The following is a 23,345-nucleotide window of genomic DNA, read 5'->3' on the forward strand; positions in this document are numbered from 1 at the left end:
TAAAAAAAAAAAAGACATTCCTGGAAATCTGTTTGTAATGAATTCTAATTATCCTACGATTAGTAATGCCTCTTGTTTTGTCCTTTGATGTACATAACAAAAAAACTATTGTAACTATTGTAAAAACAAAATGTAACTATTTACACATGTGATGTTTAGTGTTGGCAGTCTAGAAATGAAACTGGTTTAATCCAAAGCACTCTTATAGTGGTTGTTTTTATTAAAATAATCACCAATCTTGATAGCAGGTCCTCAACTTAAACATACCTTCACCACAACGTTAATCTCCAAAAAACACCAACATGACAGAAACTTTTAAATACCAACATAACAGAACATTAAACATTAATAAGTCTCTCCATTTTCTCAACTTGCCTAAAATGCATAAAATAACACTTAATTTCAACATTTACTCTCCCAATTCAGCCCGTTGCAATGCATGATGGGAATTGAAAGTCCTGTTTGATTGGGTTACTTGATTGAAACGTTATTTCAAAATGAAAACATTAAGTGAATTCAAATAGTAACCATTTCAACTCAATTAAAAAAGAATCATATTTGAACCAGAAACAATGGTTGTTTAAATAAGGAACAGCAAAAAAAAAAAAAAAAAAAAAAAAAAAAAATATATATATATATATATATATATATATATATATATATATGTGTGTGTGTGTGTGTGTGTGTATATATATATATATATATATATATATGTATATATATATGTGTGTGTGTGTGTGTGTGTGTGTGTATATATATATATATATATATATATATATATATATATATATATATGTCCCTATGTGACATTTAGTTGTGGTCTAGGGTGTTTTTTCCCTTTCCTTTGGTATTTTTTCTCTCCCCTGCTTTTTCCTCTGTCGCTCTCCTTTCACCTGTGCAGATGCAAGCTGACTGTAGTGATGGCAGATTTCGAAACACTGCTTCATGAATCTCCGAAGCTTCATGAATCTTCTGTTTCGAATCAGTGATTCGGAGTGTGTATTTAAACTGCCACTGCCAAAGTCACGTGATTTAATAAACGAGGCTTCATTACATCATCACTGTTTCGAAAAGTTTCAAAACAGTTCGAAATTTCAATGGTTCACCAGTAGAGGGCGATGATAACGTGAACCCATGAATCATGTAGATTCACTGAGAACTACTGAACAAGTGTCTAGGGCTTTACCCTAAGGTTTTACCTGATCTCTGATCAGTTTTATATATTTGTAGATGTTTTAATTAGATATTAGAATAATTAAAATGAATAATGGTAGTTATTAATCTCTTATTGATCTGTTTAGCTTGACCCATGGAACAGAGCAACAAGCCTTGAAAATTGATAAAAAATCACATTTTATACACTATACACTCTATATTTAATCTTATTAGATGATTAGTTAAAGGTGCTAAAGAGGATCTTTTCGTCGACTGAGAAACCAAAGACTGTTACTGAGTTTTTCAAATGAGCGCATGCGTAAGAATTTCGAGGGAACGCCTCCCAAAACTCGTAAACACTGGTATTGGAACACGAGTGTTTACCACCGGCATTCGCTGTGTCGTGTTAGTGGATTCATTATATCGGACTCACCGCAGGTAACTCATAATCTGCAGTTGTTACTCCTGTCTCCTGTCAAAAACATTGCATGCGGCGCCTGTGGAGTGTGGAAAGTTACTGGAGCGCGCAGCCGCGCTCGTCTCTCACAAGGAACGTCATGGCAGTGATTGACAAGCCAGAGGGCCAATCGTTTACGCGATGATCGGATAAACGATTGGCTGATGTTTTTAAGGCCCTACCTCGTGCACAGATGATGTATATTAATATTATTCCTTTCAGTGCACCTAATAAATAGTCTTTTATCAGTTAGTAAAGACAGTTTCAAGTAATACTGCAAAAATTTATAAAACAAAACATCCTCTTTAGCACCTTTAATTGCATTTGATTGATTTAACTTTCAATAAAACATTTGCAATACATTTAACATTTGTAAAAGGGTGTTTTTAACCCTCTATGGTACGGTGTTGCCTCCAGGCAACATGGTCTATTTTAGTTTGTTTTTTTTTAAAAATAAGCCACCAATTGATTGATCAAACATATCTCAGGACAGAATAACTCAAATACTAATCAATAAAAGTGCAAAAAAGACCAAAACATGACCAACAGGGGTCCATTTTGTGTCAGCACATGTGCACATGTCACATGACTCCATATTTTCTCCATTGAAAAGTGCTTTTTTCACTTGTTTGTAACCATTTAATCACCCACAAAAAATATGAGTCACCTTCACTGGCAAGTAAAGAAGTATTTTTAAGTACTTTACATTATATATCATCAAATGTTTTAGAGAAAATAACAAAAAAAACTGTGTGTTGCCTCAAGGCAACATTGTACCATAATGGAATCGCATAAGGCCATACAGGCATAATAGGTTTGAATACAAATGTATCATATTTGTAAGGAAAAGAGTTAGAATTATCTAAATATGTTGGCATTTTCACATGATTTTTGTAATGCACTTATAAGAATACTAATTCACATACTATATCTGCATATATTATGATCTGCACATTTTCTATAGCACTTTAAAGAGGTATAAAACACAGGTAGAAAAGCCAGTTTATGAGGGTGAGGATGAGGAGTTAATGAGGGGTCATACTGTGATGAGGAAGATTAAATCATAGTGACAATCCATCAGGAAGAGACTGAGGATGAGAGAGAAGATGGAGATGAGGATGAATATGGATATGATAACTTGATATAATAACATAATGGTTTGGCAATACTTGTTTTTTTTCACTATGGTACAATGGTGCCTGAGGGCAACAGCTGGATATAAAATTTTACTTTTTATTAAATATGAAACTTTTAATACATTAAAAACTATATAAATTTGTTTGTTTAAGTGTCTAGTTAAAGAAATTAATGTTTTCAATAAATATATTTCTTTTTTTCTACATGAAAATGCCAAATGTTTAATTTTTTCCATTGTGGTACAATGTTGCCTCAAGGCAACAAACTTATAAAAACTAAATAAATTAAAAAATTATGAAAATGTTTATTGATTTTGTTAAAGTGTCCAATTTTAAGCAGGAAAAACAACACAAACATTTTTTTTTTTTCCTCATTGATATCATATTGCGTACCATAGAGGGTTAAAGCATGTTTAGCCTGAGTTTTGTTGCATTTACACTGTTCTGACCACTAGAGGTCACCATGGAGACGGGTGTCAGATTGTTTCGAAGCCTCGACACATCACAGCACATTTGCTTCAACTGCTTCAGTGTTTCATGAAGTCTTGATCTGCCCATCACTAGCTGACTGGTTGTAGGGGATGACGTCAAGGGCTGTGCTCCATTGGTTCGTTTTTTCATTTTACTTTTTGGTTGTTTTTTCTTTCTGGAGTTAAGTTTGTTAGTGTGCCTCATTTACCTTGTGAAAGTTGATTTTCTGATATTCTGTTTCCCCATTTCCCCCCCCATGTTTGAAAGCTTTGCAAGTTGCAAGTTTACAAAAAAAAAAAAAAAAAAAATGTGTTTAGACATTGGGATCTGTGCCACCCGTTGTATTTTTGGTTTGTTTGATATTGTGGAAACGATACAACGTCTTGGACATTGAAGATTTTTCTATATCTTTTGTATTAATTAGGTTTCGTTTATAACTGGATTAGAAAGATTACCTTTTGTTTTATTGCTTTCTTTTATTTGCCACAGTCCAGTTTCCCTTTGTTTCTCCTCAGTTCTTAAATATTGTAAGTTTGCCTGTTTTGTTTTGCTCTGTTATAATTGTTTACTTTTCTTTTTTCCCCTCCTTTGCAAGTAACCACAACTTTAATAATTTCTGTATAATTCATAATAAATTACAAGTTCGCATGTATTTCGCTTCGCCGTCTCCTGTCTTTCTCTCACTTCATTTCCCAATGTTTTAAGTGACAGTGGTCTCAACAGGCCTAATGTTCCCCTTCTTCCCTATAGATAAATTACAGCCAAGGAAGGGTCGTAACATGACAGAAAGCCCATTTAGTTCAAGTTTAGTCAACACTCTGTAGTTGTTATTGTAAATGTCAGATGTCTGGCGAATGTTTGATATGCAAATGACGATCGTAGCACGATCGCGGATAGACCAGAGCCATATCTCTCTCTATGGCTCTGGGATAGACGTTAAAGGTTTAGTCCACTTTTAAATAAACTTTTCCTGATAATTTACTCACCCTCATGCCATCCAAGATGTCCATGTCTTTCTTTCTTCAGTCGAAAAGAAATTAAAGTTTTTGATGAAAACATTCCAGGATTATTCTCCTTATAGTGGACTTCAATGGGCACCAAACGATTGAAGGTCAAAATTAGTTTCACTGCAGCTTCAAATTGTTCAAAACAATCCCAGATGAGAAATAAGGGTCTTATCTAGATAAACCATCGCTCATTTTCTGAAAAAAAATTAAAATTATATAAGTTTTAACCATAAATGCTCATCTTGAACTAGCTCTCTTCTTCTTCTCCTCTATTTGAATTCCAGCAGTGTAGACACTGCTAAGCGTAATACTGCCCTCCACAGGCCAAAGTTTGAACTAATTGTTATAGAGACTGTGTTGTCATGGGATGAACAAACGACTCGGACCCGAACCTGAAGACTCGAGACGTGAACTGATCAATTCAATTCAATTCAAATACTGAAGTGTTGAATATCACTGATCTGTAATAAATTGGGTTGCACGTCATCATAACGAAGTGAAGACATTGCGGCGCCATATTGGGATTCCCACACTATCTGTTAAAATAATAGGAAATTGTCTGATTTTGAGCAATCATCACTTAAAGGGTTAATTCACCCAAAAATGAAAATTCTGTCATTAATTGCTCACCCTCATGTCGTTCTTTAATATCTTACCTATATATATATATATATCCAGGTTTCAGGTTGTGAAAAGATATTTCACTCTGTCCCTGCGTTCCATTCGGAAGGGCTCATCCCTATGCCCTAATCCCTTCAAAGGGTTTACCCTCCAGAGTGAGAGCTTCGAAGGGATGAAGGGCGTGTAGGGGTCAAAAAAACTCTTTTTTTGGAATGCACTTCTGCGTCATCTTAACGAGACAATCAAGGAGGATAGATTGTACAAATTGTGCTTTTTGTTTAATGTTAGTTAATTTATTTATTTATTTTTGGTTTATCACACCATATTGTATATTGTGTCGTTTTGAAAAAATTGAATGGACTGATAAAGGGAGCTGTAAAGTATTTTTATTGAAGTACAATGTCGTTTTGACCATAATAATGTACTAAATCTAACTTGTATAAATATTGTAGTAGTATAGAAAAATACTATACATACATTTATAGGTAAAATCGAACTCCTAACCTCCTGTACCTATTCTGTGATGTCAAACAACTTCCCTGTCTGTGCAAAGGATCATGGGGGCCCAAAGTGTCCATCAGTTGATCCCTTCAAAATCCTTCATTCCAAAGGGCCCTTTGAAGTGGCCAGTTTTGAGCACTTCGGTTTGGAACGACCCTTCAATATGGCGGCCATGATTGTTTTCACTTCGAAGTGCCCTTTGGAGGGCGACATATCCCATTTGGAACATACTGTGAGTCTTGTTAAAGGTGCAATATGTATTTTTTTGTTTGCTAGAGGTCACCTATTCAAAACAAAGGCGTAGCTTGATGACGGTGAGTTAGAGCGAGGAATCTTGGGAAATGTGGTCTTCACCTCACAGCCATTGGAAAAGAATAGGGATAGGACTCGGGAAGAAATCATGATCATGGATGCGATTATTAACCTTATTGTAGTATGAAGCAGAGCAGGAGCGAGTGTTGTGGGAGCTGAATGAGTAGCTGGAGCGATTGATCAACACACGCCTCACAAGCAGCAGGACTTTTATTATGACACAGTCGCCGGCACCGCTTCCGCTTTTCGGTCATGAGTATGAGGTAACGCAGCTCTGTTTATCATATTAGATACATTTGAGAGTGATGAAAATTATGTTATAACGCTAGTCTGTTACACACTGCAATAAGATAGATCGAATTTAGAATATCATATTAAATACTGGATGTCTTGTGTTGATAAATGGCATGCAATTAATTTTAAAACGTCTTGTATGGTGGAGAAAATGCTGTACTGTTATAAAAAATAAAGCTGCATCTGATTATGCTATGCTAGCTACTTCGCAAAATAGTGTTTTTCTTGTCTATTAAAACATGTAATGGTGAACATGGTTTCTACAACATAAAACCGGAAACCGAGGGTAATGTGAGTATGACAGGTGACTCCTCACACGCCCCGGTGTTTTGGTTAAAATAGCAGATTTCTCATGATTTACAAATAGTTGGAAACATTTGTAATATTTTAAGTACTGAAGTGAACAAAATATACAACACTGGCCTAGTGGTTTTTGGTTTTTGGCAAAATCCTACATATTGCAACTTTAAACTCAATAAAATTTAAAATTACCAAGTAAAATGGTATCTTTTTAATAACAACAAAAAAAAAAGTGAACAACAGAAGTCTATGTGGGCTACTGAGGATCAGTTATCATTGCTTTGGCACAAAATGCATTCAATGCCTACATCTCTCAAATTTCATGAATTCTTTTCTCACTCAGACAAACAACTGCCAAAACTCTTTGTACACACAGGCCAATTTGCACATGCTTACATACTGTTTTCAAAACTGTTAAACTTATGTTCAAAACAATAACATCATACAAAACTGAATAAGACAGCAATTTGCTACATTCCTACAGTAATATTTTAATAAAATATATTTTAAATCTTAAAATTAAATGCTATAAAAACAATTGAATTGTATCTGTATCAGTGGATGGTGTGTACACAAATTCTTGTATTTTGGAATTATACAAAAATAAATAAACGACATAAAAAATTGACAAATTCTGCATCATGTCTGATTCATTCCAGTAACATATATTGCAGTGAATTATAAACAGAGTTATGTCCTTGTTTTACACAAGAAAACATTGTATAATGCTACATGTTGTTAGTGTTTTTCAGGTCATTGTTTTGTGGGTGACAAAGTGTGTTTGTCGGCTGTCAACCTTTGCTAGTGTTCTGAAAGATTGATATTTGAACCTGAGTGTTTTGGTAGTTGTAGTGCTTTTGAATGTGAAATGCTGCTTTGCCAAGTAAAGTTGGTTAGGACTGTGTGAAGAGTTTTGCAAAAGTACCTAAGTATTGAGAAATGTGTCCTAGCGTCTGTAAAAAACTTTAGTTTCCACCAAGAAGTGTTTGCCCCTGTTCTGTTACATGTTCCTCAATATATAGCATCATGCAGAGGTTATACATGATCGTACTTCCTCCATGCAGGCACCTCCTTATTTGGTACATAATAATAAAAATAAAAGTAAGCTATAGCAAGTAAAAACACATACGCCCCTTTAGTTTCCTGTTAAACTTTAGACTATAGCAAGTTCAAGCTGCAAAGCATAAGATATGTCTTCTCGCTGGCAATAACCATTTGTGGTTTTTACACCTCTTCATTTGAAGCAAGAGGTATATATATACTGGCATTGCAGGTGCAACTCGTAAGTTTGCTAAAAGTAACCTTTATTCCAGTGAACTTCTGACTTCTTTGATCTACAACAAACACACACATCTGCTGGCTGTTGGCCCTTTTTTCCCAACAGCCAGCGGATGTGTGTGTTTATTGTAGATCAAAGAAGTCAGTTGTAGATCAACAGGAAGTCAGTTAAACCCTTGTCAGCCACAAGCAAGGTTGAATTTCTCTGCTCAGAAATTTAACCCTCTTTGTGACGTCATCAACATCAGACACAAAAGCATTTAAAAATAAGATTATTTAATTAGCAAAATCAATTTCAGATTAAAGGGGTGGTTCACTTTTTTAACTTTAGTTAGTCTGTAATGTTGTTGCTTGAGCATAAACAGTATTTGCAAAGTTACTGTGCTGAAAGTTCAAACTGAGATATTGTCTTTAAAGTTAAGGCAGGTAAATGCCTACAAAAACAACCGGTTTGGACTACAACAAGCTTTTTCCCGGGTTGGTGACATTGCAATTAAACCTGCAATTAAAGGTGTGTTCACGCAGCCTCGTAATTACTGTAGTTACGAGACTCTAGCTTGTAAAAAGCGTTCACGTCCACGTAGAGATCGTAATTACAGTTTGTAAGCTGGGAGTTTTCTGAAAGCTCCCATGTATACCACCTGACCACTGTCGATTCATAGGCGTTGATAGTGGTGCCATAGAAACGCATAATCCCCAGTCCAAGGACGTGAACAGCTCCGAATGTAACGTCACATGTTGTCAACTCAAGATTCCAGTAAATATGAGGTGGCGTGAATGCAGCATAACATAAACCCTGCCCATGGGAACACGCAACAAAGTGGGCGAGGCCATATTGCGTGGCATTATGGAAGTGGAAGAGTTGTTTACACTCTATGATACTAAAAAGAACCTTTAGTGCCATGGAAAAACTACCAGGGATAAAAAAAAAAGCCTTCATGGAACTGTCAATGCCAAAAAAGAACCTTTTTGGCATTGGACAACTAAACACTGAAAGCATAGCTAATCCTAATACAAACCAGGCTAATTAATGAGACACAGCTGAACAAAATAACTATTCATATCAGTAACCATAGTAACTTAAGACTGGAGGAAACTAGGGCTGCGTTCCACTCTAGTTTTAGACACGCACTCGCGAACTTCCCTAAACACTTCCCCTTGGGGGAATCCTTGCCGCCATTTTGAAGTGCGTTCCACTTCGTGAAGTGGATGAGGGAAGTTTATATGGACAGACCCTCTACTTCATATGTACACTTCAGGCAGCTCCATAACCCACAATGCAACGCGATTGTGACGTCACCGCATGTCGAGTTTAATTTACCCCCATCACAAACAATTCTATGATATATAAATAATTTAAAAAAGCATTTAAAACATATATACATATAGAATGATGTATTAAACAATTTTGTAAGGGGAAAAAATAAATAAATAATCTGCTCCATTGCAGATTCCAAGTGATCAAGGGCTTAGGACATTCCAGTTCAGCCCATCGCAAAGGTTCTGCCAGTAAGTGGGCACTCGTGCAACGTAAGCAATGACGTACATCCGAGTCAACGAGACTGAGGGAAGTTAGCGAGGGAAGGGCACTTAAAAAACGAACTGGGAACGCAGCCTAGAACAAAGGAAAAGGGAAACTGGACAGAAACAAACTAAATGTCCATGACAATGAATCTAAAAGGCAAAGACAACTGATTTCTGTAACAGTTTTTTTATTCTTTTTTTTGGTTTTGTTACAATTTTTTTAGGCTTTTACAAAAATGTTTTCTGTGGGTCATGTTGGTAAAATGGGTTTCAGTGATGAGTTTTAGAGAGTACTTATCAGGATATGTTTATATTATACTGATTATACTCCAAACAGTCCAGTGTTGTGGATCAACCAAAAAACTTCTCCATTTACATTACTACAAATGGTATATGATGTAATAAATGTACATCAATTTATGCACTCAAACTCATTACCTCGCTGTTGCTTGTTCCATGTTTGTTCTACTGTATACAATGCCAGAACTGGTGGAGGTTCATTTAAAAAGTCTTGTTATTGGTCTTTCTGCAGTGCAGTTTTAACTTATTAATGATCCCCATTAACTCACTGTCACTGACACAGATCAGTTCTGCCTCCTGTCTGACTACACATTGCCTCGTATTAACACTGAAACTCCATCCTTTCATAGATTCTTCTCTCATCTAGTGATTGCAACTCTTTGATCTTCTCTTATTAGATTTTGCTAGAGTCTTGATAGAGCCCCATTGACTTCCATAGTCGGGGGAAAATACTCAATGGGGACCAGGGATGTTTTGGTAACAAATATTCTTCAAAATACATTCTTTTGTGTTGAGGAGAATGAAAAAATTCTTTAGAACAACATGTAAGGTAAGTGATGACAGAATTTTCATTTTTGGGTGAAATATCCCTTTAATTTGGATTCCAGTTCTCTTTATGTCTTAGTTTAATCTCACATTTTCATCTCAAGTCCTCTTCTTTGTTCTGCAACATGACCAAACTTGATCTAAACTTCCTGGTGAGACTCAATAGTGAAAGATCTGCCTCCATTAGCAGTGACCACATCATCTACCAGCTTCAACATTTGATTAACCTGATCACGATTCTCCATGTCTTTATTATTGAAGTCATGATATCTTCCCTCACAGCGATTCAGGATTTCTTTCAGATCCTTGCCGGCTTCAACAACATACTGTGCAATAGAGCAGGTCAGTTCATCACCGTGAGTGAAGAGGACAATTGTGTGTTTAATTGCTTCTTCTCCGAATACAGCTCTGATCTTCTCCAATAGACATTATATCCTCTTTCGTAACTTGACCCAGTTTAATAACCAGGAGGATGGCGTGAGGTCCAGGTGCGGTCATTTCCACACACTTGCTGATCCTCTGTTTCAAAAGATCCTCGGAAGTATCTGTGTCAAACAGACCTTGAGTATCTACCACTGTAATTTCTCTTCCAGACACTTTTTCTGCCTCTTTCCAGCACCCTGTAGTAGCTGATGAAGCACTACTGGTGACTCCGAAGACTCTCCTGCCCAGGATTGTGTTTCCAGAGGAGCTTTTACCTGCTCCAGTCCTTCCAACCAAAACCACTCTTCTCAAGGACACTGAAAATACAGAGAAGGATCTCATTCTCATTTGTTAAGTAAATTAAGCAAACAAACTTGTATATTATGACATACATGTATACTCACAATTAGGAGGTTCTAATTCAAAGCTCCTTCTTCTACCTATAAAAAGAACGAAAGAGTAGACAGTCACTTAATTTTTATTTTGTAAATAAAAAAATATTATAGGCCTATATATGTTTTATGTTTAAGTTAGGCTAGTTTAAATTTGGCTTTGTAGTATGGGATTCAGCAACCTTGATTAAATTACCTACTCATTAAATGGCTATTTAATTAGCAGGCTAAAACAGAATTAGGACCTTGAATATTTCTGAAGCATTTTTTTTTTTTTTTTTTTTCAGGTTTAGACTTTGAATAACAGATTTCCAATTGACCCAAATGAACCACCCACATGTGAACAGAGTTTGCACATCATTTTCCCTTGCTGTAGAATGTCTTTTTAAAAGATGTAATATTAGTCTAAAGTGTCTCCTGAATGTGTCTGTGAAGTTTCAGCTCAAAATACCCCATAGATTTTTTAACTGCCTATTTTGGGGCATCATTAAATATGAGCCGATTTATACTGCGCGGCTCCTTTAAATGCTCGTGCTCTCCGCCCATGGAGCTCGCGCTTGCCTTAAACATCATAAACAAAGTTCACACAGCTAATATAACCCTAAAAATGGATCTTTACAAAGTGTTCGTCATGCAGCATGTCTAATCGTGTAAGTATTGTATTTATTTAGATGTTTATATTTGATTCTGAATGAGTTTGAGGCTGTGCTCCATGGCTAAAGTTAGCATTACACACTGTTGGAGAGATTTATAAAGAATGAAGTTGTGTTTATGAATTATACAGACTGCAAGTGTTTAAAAATGAAAATAGCGACGGCTCTTGTCTCTGTGAATACAGTAAGAAACGATGGTAACTTTAACCACATTTAACAGTACATTAGCAACATGCTAACGAAACATTTAGAAAGACAGTTTACAAATATCACTAAAAATATCATGATATCATGGATCATGTCAGTTATTATTGCTCCATCTGCCATTTTTCGCTGTTGTTCTTGCTTGCTTACGTAGTCTGATGATTCAGCTGTGCAGATCCATACGTTTTGCCCTTGTCTAATGCCTTGAACATGGGCTGGCATATGCAAATATTGGGGGTGTACATATTAATGATCCCGACTGTTACGTAACAGTCGGTGTTATGTTGAGATTCGCCTGTTCTTCGGAGGTCTTTTAAACAAATGAGATTTATATAAGAAGGAGGAAACAATGGTGTTTGAGACTCACTGTATGTAATTTCCATGTACTGAACTCTTGTTATTTAACTATGACAAGATAAATTCAATTTTTAATTCTAGGGCACCTTTAAAGCCAAACACAACACCTACAGATACAGCAGATTAAACTGTAAGGTGTCAGTCAAACTGGTTTAACTTGTCTTGATAGGCTATGCATTAAGCTCAGGACTCGAAGTGACAAAATTCATGTGTGAAAATTATGCTCCCAAACATTTTTTCACAATCAGAGTCAGAATCCTGGCTTTGTCATTCTAGACTTTTCTGAAGTACATAAAAAGTAGACTGAAAGTATTTGCTACTTTCTAGTTTAAAGATGTAATCACTCATTTTTTTTTTTTTTTTTTTAAGAAAAAAGTATAACTACAGCAAGCGGTTTGGGTAAATTGATGGATGAATGAACACTTCTTGATTAAAATTATGTTAGTTCCAGGACATTTAACCCTCGAGTAATATTTTTCACGAGATTGACAGCACTACTAGGTTATTTCTGCTAACTAAGCAATCGAAAATTCTCTCGACTTATTAAAAGTCCATTGCAAGCCCTTATAGCTTTATTAAAACGAAATAACTGACAATACGAAAGTGAGTAAACGATGAAAAAAAAAAAGATCAAATGAAGGCTTTTTTTTTATTCAGAGGTAGCACTTTGCTTTTTAAGTACAAAACGAAAGTAAAACTGCAATAGCTTTATAAAACGAACAAATGCTAATGTGCTAAGTTACACAATCATTACGATTACATTTATTTTAGCTTAAATGATTAACAGAGGCAGAAAGTTACCAGTTGTCCCTGCTCTGTCGCTTGTGGACGTCATGAGTGAGGATTAGAACAGATCCGCGCAGCTCTCTCTCTCCACGCTTCTCGCACGCGCAGGTAATGGCGAATCTGATCTCTCAGTGCTGCCAACTTGCTTAAAGATCGTTTTATAGCTATTAGCCATATGCGTCACGTGGACTAAAATATTCTAATCACATTAGGCGCAAGCTTAATATGCAGTTTTTTATTTGTAATTTAATGCAGAAGTAAATTTCACTGTGGACTTGCAAAATATGCGTTTTTTTTTTTTTTCGTTAATTTGTAAAGTACAAACGAAAATGAAACCATTTTTAAGAGAGGCTATGCATAAAATAGCCTAACAAATTCTGGCATTTATGTATGCTGACTTCTGCCCTTTTTCACATTCTTGCACATGGGGATTCAAATGAGAACAGTACAGAGCTATAGTAGGCCTATATGACATTGTAATTACACCAGATTGTATAGTCTTTTATTTAATCTGTCTGCTGTTGGTAACAACACTTCAGGTTGCATCGAGATTAGAGATGATGTGAATTGAACAATGTAAATATTACTCCTCAAAATCCATGTTAAATGTATTAATATACTATTAAAATCTGTGAAAATCTAGTTCAGGCGGTAAAATAGGTTGTTGTTGTTTTTTTTTGTTTGTTTTTTTTTTTTTCTGGCGGGGTTCCCCTGGTAAAATTCACATTACAGGGACACGAAAAACAATGTTACAGTAGCCCAATTCCGCGGGAAAACCACAGACTTGACAACACTGATTAGAGCCACCCAGCAAGCAATAGCCGTCATTTCACCGTCTCGGTTAACTATAGACCCGATATAGTCCGGCTATGTGTAACCCACTTTTAGCCAAAATAATCTTTCCTTTGGTTACATGTTGTTTTTGCCAAAATAACTTGCGAGTTGTATGATATTGCATCATGTAAGTGAAGTCAACAGTGATCACAAGGTGTTTGGTTTCATATCTTTGACATGTTATATTGTGTAGGCTGTGCGTAGCCACAATTTAGCTCGTAGTCAGACCGGTTATTTGTAGCCCCCATATAGTCAATCCTGATTTATTGTAGGTTTTGGACAGGAAGTGCTTGAGATGGTTGATATCTCATCATGTTCGCAATGTCAATGATTTCTACAAGATTTAAGTGGCATTTCATGACATGGTCTATATGTAGTCACGATTTAGCTCTGAATTGGATAGGCTATGTGTAGTCTGCTTTTAGTCCACCCGGCGAAATCGAGGCAATTTATAGTCTAGTTTTTACGGCTTGGCTATAGCCCTGATTCAGACCAATGAGTGTAACCAAAATAGTGTTTATTTTCGACCACAAAGCTTGTGGGATTCTCGATATACTTGCATTTATACATTATATGCAAGTTTGAAACAGCATATTTTTGCTGTCACACAATCCTACATTCTACAATATCATATATATTCATATATGATATATATATATATATATATATATATATATATATATATATATATATATATATATATATATATAAAATATTATCAGGGTATAGCCAAGCCATATATTAATTATATACCACACACATATATGACTGTATTTAATTTTAAGTTAAATAAAAATTTACAATTCTCAACCGCTAGATGGCAACTGTGGCTCTACTGAGACATGACCGCTGGCAACGCGAGACTTGAACGTTAGCTCTCGATCAGATCTCGCGATAAACATTTCCGCATTTTACAACTGTTGGAGACGGAGAGCAAGCAACAGCAAATGTTAAAGCAAATTCTTTCCTGCTTTTGGTCTTGTAAGTATCTGTGTTTTTCATTTTGACATGTGTTTATTATTTATGTACATTATGTGTAGGAACCGTGACATTTCAGCGGGTAACAGTGCAGACTCAGAGTAAAACGTGGTTAGATTAACATACATGCACATGTACTGTAGTGTTTCCTTGTGCCCTAAAACTCTGTAATTATCTAAATACAAGGGGGTAAACATGAAACCTGTGCACCCTACTATTATTTGTTATGGAAGCCTTGTATATCTTTTAATCTTTTGATCATTATGAAATAAAAATATGAGTTTTTGATTTGTCAAGGCAAGTTTATTTTTTATAGCACATTTCAACAACAATGTTCAAGGTAATTCAAAGTGCTTTACATAAAACATGGAATTTATGGAACTGAAAATTAATCAGGTTGTTTTATAAACCAAAAAATATTGTTAATTTTTTATTTAACTTTTTTTTTTATTATTATGTTACACGTTGTAATTTTCTTTGAATGTTTATTTGTATTGTATTTGTAAAATTTAATTTATTATTTTTTTTATCATTGTGTATTATCTTGAGTTCTTTTTCTAAATAAAACCTTTTATATTTAATTTGTTTGGACGGATTGTCATTTATGAGAACCTGTTATATTTAAGTGAAAAGAATCCTTTAGCCATTATTTAGTTGTCTATTGCATGTATAGATGTAATCATTCATTAGTAGTGTAATTGATGACTAGTCTATTTTTGGGTTATGGTTAGACGTCTATTAGATTTTCACTGACAGCCCAAATTTTGCCTTGTTTTAGCCTAGACGGCCGGGCTATGTTTTGACGGCTATTAGACGTCTAATAGACATAAAATTGCTTGCTGGGCAGTGTTGCCAGAAACATGATACACTTCTCTGTAGAGACATTCTACTCAGAGACACATACAGGCACAAGAAGGGCAGTGTTGACAAGGGCAAGGCCTGGTCTAGAACACTGAATTGTTCTCAAGATCTTAAAATTAAAGTTACGCAGAGGTCAGTGAGGAAGACATTCACCTTGATGCAGTTGAAATATAAGGCCAGAAATAACAAAGATGAGAAGAACGGCACATCAACAGAAACAACAGAGCTTGATGATCTCATAGAAGAAATAACAGAGAAGGAAAGAGCAGCTGAGGAGAAGAAAGGAAGTGATGAGAATATGAGGAATTTAGAGGGCCAAAGCAGAAGAGGCGAGGAAGAGGGTCGTGGAGAGTGTTGCAGGAGAGGGGAAATAAGGGATATCGCTTTAAGACCACTATTTACGGGTGTTGTAGTCCTTAGCGAAATGCTTCATGCGTAATGTAGTTCAGATCAAGCGTGCTCGTGTGATGGAAATATTCTCTCGCTGTGCTGTGCAAAAGGAAGATTCTCCGTTGTTTTTCTGTTAGCTCATTCAAGTCGATCCACCCAGGAGTTATTGTGAACTGTAACCCTGACAACTTTACCCTGCAAGAATCCGTAAAATTGCATATATTGTTTCACTCATCATTGCACGAACGCGAACTAACGAGCTGTTACAGCTCGCTGTGAATGGCCGAAGCGGAGAAAGTAACAAGAGGGTGAGCCAGACCAACATGAGGCTTGGTGGAGAGGGAGAGGACTGGAGAAACAACAAACGAAGGAGTGGGAATGACACTATTGAGTTTTTGAGGGACAGATGCCAGACTGAGAGGGTTCTAAGGGAAAAGGAATAGGAATTGGAAAAAAATACAGGTTGAAGAGCATGCAAAGGCAGCGCAACAAGAACAAAGGCAGATGAGTGAAATGATGCAACTTATGCAACAACAGTAACAGCAAATGTAGGCATTGCAGACTGTTACTTCAGCAACAGCAATGGCAAGTGTTACTTAGCCTCATATAAAATTGTCAAATACATTTTTATTCTTTTACAGTGTTTTGCTATTTAAAATAATTAATTTCTTTGTGATTTCATTCATAAAAAATAAATGTATAAATGTATAAATACTGTCCTGTTAATAATAAAATATAAAATCTTTTAACATAAATAGGCACATTTTTAATAACATTTTGCGTTAGTATACTATATGTATATATTGTGTGTGTTTATAATAAAATAATACAAATCAAAAGTATTGAATCAAAATTAACTCACATATTTATAGAAGGCTAAATGTATCCAATAACCAATAAACATAATTAAATGGAGAGAATTTAGTCCAAGAAACACAACAGTATAAATTATTTATATGTTGAGTTCATTTTACATCAATATAGTGATAAAAGTTGTAGAGAACATGTTAAAGACCGAGTTATGTTTCAAGTTAAATACTGCATTCAATACACGGTTGGCGCAACAGATTTCTGAATTTCTAGAATTGAGTTGAAATTTTACTTTAGCTGCTCGTTTAACCTGACAATTTCAAATAACTATTACTCTTAGATGGTATTTCCAATTAAAAATTAATCATTGGTTATGTATTAATTTAGATATTTGATTATTCTGGGTATCCCATACTTTCAATAATTCGTTCATTAGTTTATTAGGGTTTATTAGTTTATTAGGGTTTGCATGGATCTCATGACACAAATTCGTCAGTTTCTGATTCTTAGTCAGAGGGTGCAGAGTTTACTAATGCATGAGTCAAACCACCACATGCTTGTTCATACAAAAACAGTTTTCTTAGTCACATTACCGCAACTTGCTAAGCCAGCGAAGACCGAAATCAAAAAGTCACTCACTGAACCTTTAGTTTGACATATCCTGATGCAGATTTGCAGAAATATGGACTCCAATAATCTACTGGTCATAATGATTTCAGAAGAATCCAGAGTAAATCAAATATAACATTTTATTTGTCAAGTAAAAATGTATCACGCCAATTACATAGTTGGACAATTAGAACCCAATTCAGAAATAATAAATGCATGTAACAAATACACAGACCACTGCACTGCCCAGTGAACACTAGTAAGATCAATTCATATAACACTGTAACAAAAATACCTCTTACTGGGATTCAGGAATTATTTTGCATATACATTTCATTACAGTATATACAGTACTATAGCAGTATTGGTCTTCTGACACGACTATACTCCTATGCAGTAATTTCTCAGTTCTGCAAAAATACAATAGGATACACATAACAAATGGCTATAAAGAAAGTTGACAATCACATCATTAAGGTTGTACAACGTGCTCCAGTTTACTGTACACAGAATAGTGAAATTTCCCTAATCTAAAGTACACAGTACTTTAGGGAAACTACTGGTACTGTGTCACTTTAAAACCCCTGTAAATTATTAATTCCTCTCTCTCAGATTTTGACTGGTGTCGTGTGTCATCAGTTTTGCTACCTAATGTTGTCATTGCTGAACGTTTTGAGAAAAGTGTCTTTGTTTTGAGAACTGAACGAATGGTTTGGGAAACTGCAACTGAATCACTTATAATGTGTTAGCAATCGAGAAAAGATAAAATACAGATTCTTACCTCTATTATTTTCTGTGATTTAGATCTTATTGATTTCATGTTATTGTTTCGACGGATGACAAAAAGACTTCTGAAAAGCAGTACTTGAAACACTGCTTACATTTATATTTTATTCTGTGATCATTTTGGGGAGGCAGATAGGGATTTCTTAGGGTGGCAGTTGCCGCCCCGTGCCACCTCAGTAGATCACTGCGGTCAAGCCAGCCGCCAGCGCGAAATGCACGGTCAATCTAGCCGCCACTATATTTTGTGGTGCGCGCATACACTGGCTATTACGGTAAGACCGTCAGAGAACTGATCTGAAAACAAGAATTCTTCTGTCAAAGCGATTTCACATTCATTTATTCAGTTAGTCTGTCTGAATAAATGAAATAACTAAATAAATACATATTTTACAGCCCAATTTTACCAGAAAATTATAGTAGTACACCTCACAGCCTGTCACTGTATGTGTTGAAATCCAAAATAAATGTCTGCCTGAATAATAATAATAATAAAACAGACCTAAATAAATATATATATATATATATATATATATATATATATATATATATATATATATATATATATATATATATATATATATATAATAATTTCACAGATTATTCACAGATTATTGTAGAAGTTAAAAAAAAAGTTGTAAAAATAAAGTTTAAGAGTTATGGAGTGGAAATGAAATGGATGTTCAACTCTAAAACTTCAAGCTAAATATCTGAATAAGTTCTGTGTCAAATCTTAGGTTGATATCTCAAAAAATGCATTTGAGTAAGTAAAAGTATAGGCCTATTAAGTGTCATTGGATTATTTGAGCTTATTTTAGAAATGACGGTTTACTTTTATTAATGACTGTCTTGAATAATGTTTCAAATGTACATTAATAAGATAAGTAGTTTTTGCTGTAGTGTCAATAGAGAATGATGATATTTCACTGGTATCTAAACATTTGAACCACTGATCCAATCCTTAGCACTGACGGAGCCCTGCTGGAGCATCTCGAAATATGTGCTGTGCAATTATATTAAATATAAAATATCATAGAGCAATAGGTTGAAAAGTGAAAGTAACATGTTTGTACAATACATTTTTACAGGCATAATTTTCATAAAAACTGAAAAAAATAAATAAATAAATGAACAAATGTGACTCTTTCTTTTAAATATATTATTTTAAATACAATTAAAAATTACAAATGTAGTAAAAATAATGAACCCCCAGATCTTACTGTCAGATTCTGTTAGATAGACAGTGGTAAGAGGATGTGGTGCTGGTCCTTCAAGAGTCACTCTCAATCTATCTGTCTTAATCTCAAATTTTACAACACTTCAGCTCATGATTCTTATTAAATGGAGCTAATTTTTTAGGATGTTTTACCTAAGCTTGAATGTAGTTTAACTACTTTAATTTATGAGTAGCTTCTCAAACGCTTCAAAGTAGCACGCATTTTTTAGCATGCATCTTCGTTCTTAGAATCACTCATATGCACATTTGAGAAATTATCTTATCATAAGATGAATGTAGGATGGTTTCTATGCAACATTTTATAAAAGAGGGCCAACATATTTAATGTTGGCTACAGGACAAAAGATTTTGATATTTATTTATTTATGAAGCACTAGGAGCAATATTATTGTTACTAATAAATTATTAAAATGCAATGTTATATTACTAGTAATAATATACTGAATTGTAATGAATTTATATTTTACTGTTAATTAAAATAAATGCTTATTTTTTAAAGTCTGTGATTCATAGATTTTTTCAGAGAGTGATTGTACACTGCATTTCACATATCTAAATAAAGATTACTTGTTTTACAAAAAAATAGCCCACTACTTCAAATTTTCTACGTACAATTGTCACATTTAATTCAATGTGTTACTTTCTCTGATTTCACAACACTAGATATGTGTTACATTACACAGAAGGTCGGAGACACAGGTAAAGTTTACGATGTTTATTGAGATAACCAGAGCAGTGAACAGGTGAGTATGTCAGATGAAGTTTCCAGACAGAGCAGATATATCAAGACAGGATTACTGAACTTGATCTTCACACCAGATTCAACGATGACCAGGAGACTTGGAATGGATACAGCACACAGACACTCACAAAGGACTGGAGAACACAGAGGATCGAGGAGATACACTGGAAACAGGTAAGGAGTCCGTAAGCATTCAAGCTAGTATGCATTAACAAGACCAGAGTGACTGTGAGTGTCTTTTATGGTGCTGCTGATTGGACTGGTGATGAGTGTCAGGTGCGTGTGATCAGTACTCTGGTGAGGGAGTGCGACGTGATTGGCTGGGTGCAGAGCCTGGCGTGTCAATATGTAGGAGACAGACTTCTTCCACATGTGAATCTTTTTTCTCTCAGGATGGTGTTTCCTGAGGAACTTTTGAATTAATGTTTTTTTACCATTGTCTGCTGTCGTTCTGTTCGTAGCTGACCTGTAACAGCAAATCTTCATTTTTATTATAGTATTTTTATTATAATTTTGCACAAATTTATCCAGTGAACAGAAACTTGTGAAATGGAAAACACAGTTTTAAACCCCTTAAGTTCCTCTTTCACTTCAGTCTTTTCTATTCATACTTCATACTTCCTGTGTTTGTGCTGTTGGATCTCCAGTAAGGAAATTTCCAGCTGATTTTATCATTGTGTAATTTTAAATGGATATTCTTTAACATGCAAATAACTGACAGCCTTATTCCACATTACATGAAATGCTGTCAGATCTACTGAAATGTTCATATCAACAGGCATAAAGCTTGAAGCCGGTAAAAGGGATAACTTTAGTGAAAATTATGTGATGTTCAGACAGTAAATCATAATAAAACACTCAGTTTGCAGATTTTGAACACAAACTGCATTCATTTTTGTTCTCTGTGTTCATCTTTTGTTCCAACAGCTCTGAGAAAATCTTCCTCCGCCTCCAAAACCTGTTACAGACTCTTTCAGTTTCAAAATCACATGAAATCCCCTCATTCAGCTGCACTGTTAAACTGCAGCATTAGCACATTTTTATAACACACTGACTAGAAAGAAGACAGCTACATCAAGCAATTATATTATTAAAGTGTAAGACACTTGAAATGTGTAAATTTAGTTTCAGTTTTTGAACTATCACAGATTTATAAACTCATCAGATGTCATCAGCTCCACCCACCAGAACAGGAAAGTGCTGGAATTTCCTGTGAAATAACAGTCATTTTTCTTACATGATTATAAATGATGACTTGAGATTTAACTTTATATAGAAAAAGTCTGACTGAAATTATAACGTTTTGTTATATCACTTATATAACACGATTACATCAAAGATCATAATCGGGGACTATTGTGAAATTTCACTGATCACATGTTTTCTGATAAAGTGCCTCATTTTAACCTTTGTGTGTGAGGCCAAAAGATACATATTTTTATCAAATATTATTTGAAAGACACTGAAATAAAGTTCACCTCATATTTGAGATAAAAGTTATGGCTCATATAGTCCATTAAGATTTACTCTCTCTGGGCTGATCTACACTGTTAGACTTTGCTGTAATTTTACAGTTACTTACCGCAAAAAATCCCAGTAAAATACCATATATGTTATTTACGGTTAACTACTGTAATATGCAATGCATTATGGGTATTTTTATGATATTTACAGTAACTTACTGTATATAAGAATTTACAGTACTTTACTGTTTACTCAAAAGCAGTAGTGCTACTGTAAATGCATTTTTTTGAGATCCTCCAATCAGAATGCTAGCAGCCGATCACGTGACCAGCTTGGAGCTTTCAGAAAAATAATTCAAACAAGATGGCGGCCTCTCAGTGGCAGGGGAGTGAAGAAAATGAGTGTAAACTTATATAGTTTTTACGCTGGTAAGTTGTCATGTGTCAACCCAAACAGGGAATTTGCCCCATTTCATGCTTAAAATACCAACATATGTCCAATTTATTGTACGTAGGTCGTAATTTAGCCTTCAAATGTTTTCAGTTAAATACTAAAAAGACATTATATTTTAATGTCTGTAGTGGCATAGGCCGTAGAGCGTGTGGTACGTGAAATTTGTTTTTAATGTGATCAACCCGGGTTCGATTCCACCTTAGGGCAAACTTGCTCTTATCCCTTTTCCCATAACCAATCAGAAAGGCATTTATATTTAATAAAAATTAATAAAACATTTGAAAAGTTTAAATAAAGTGCCTAACAAGTGTTTAACAAGAAAGTATTAGTTGCTGCCAACCATATACTGTTGTAATAATAATGTATATGAAATAAAATGTGCCCTATTATGCTTATTTTGCCACTTCTGTGTCAGTTTGTTGGTAGGCTACGTCAATATTTCAGAAAATAGAAATTATATGCTCATTTTCATTTTTTTGCGGTCTGAAGAGATATTGCCAGATTACGGGAGACTATAAGAGCAAACACTGGAGCGGATCTGAGTTACCATGGAAACGGGGAAAAGTCAAGCATCAAGACTCCGTCTCGCTGTTGTTTTCACTGATTTTAGGTAAGTTTAGTCCATAAAATCACACAAATAATATATATAGCTGTTCCTGATACCTTTCTTACGTGTAATTGACACACTTCTGTTGAATATTTACTTCAAAGAAATTATTTAGTGTCTTCGAAAAAGTCCGTTAGCAACTCAACCGTCAGAAGCGGTTGACTAACTAACTCTATATTTTGAGCCCCCGTTTAATAAAAGTTTGGACTTTTAATTGCATCTTTATGTGTAGATGAGATGTTATAATAGTTTTGTAAAGGTTTTGCTGGCAAATTGTTAATGGATGATAGTAAAGAAATGTATTTAACCTAAAAGTTGCTGTACCGTTAATCGGTGACGTCAGTTACATGGAGCGCGAAAATTAACTGAACCTATTTCACATGTTTTGATCTCTAATGGTAAACAAATATGGATAAATAATGTTCTGCAATTTCAGGGGAGACAGAAAATCCCCTCTACAACAAAGGGGAAGCAGACAGGAGGAGGAAACACAGGTGAACTGAGAAAGGTCATTAAATACTTTAAAATGCATTTATTCCACAATATATCTAACCTATATCACCATGCATCTACAGTTCCCTTTCAGTCGGTCACGTTCGACGTACGTCAGTAGTGACCGACGAATTGGGATATCGCTTAGAGAGCCCTATCAGCTTCGTGTGAACTAAAACAAGCCAATGGAATTGGCGTGCGATATTTGCATAATGCGCACCGCCCCCGACAGGTGTATATAAATAGGAAGCGGATGCAATCGCACTCTGTCTTTCGCTTCGGAGCCATACACTGGTGTCCTGCTTCAGACTTCAGTAAAACTGAAACTAAAAACTGCCTCAGAAGAGGATTAAACAGCGAGCTGTTCG

The 23,345-nt window shown here is 35.1% G+C and overlaps 1 pseudogene; it reads right to left on the reverse strand.

Annotated features, from left to right (window-relative positions):
• Window positions 1–9,928: 9,928 nt before the first annotated feature.
• Window positions 9,929–12,900, reverse strand: LOC125264291 (annotated as a pseudogene).
• Between the last annotated feature and the right edge of the window lie 10,445 nt (window positions 12,901–23,345).

This window comes from Megalobrama amblycephala, linkage group LG1 (genome assembly GCF_018812025.1).
Source record: "Megalobrama amblycephala isolate DHTTF-2021 linkage group LG1, ASM1881202v1, whole genome shotgun sequence".
Classification (NCBI taxonomy): domain Eukaryota; kingdom Metazoa; phylum Chordata; class Actinopteri; order Cypriniformes; family Xenocyprididae; genus Megalobrama; species Megalobrama amblycephala.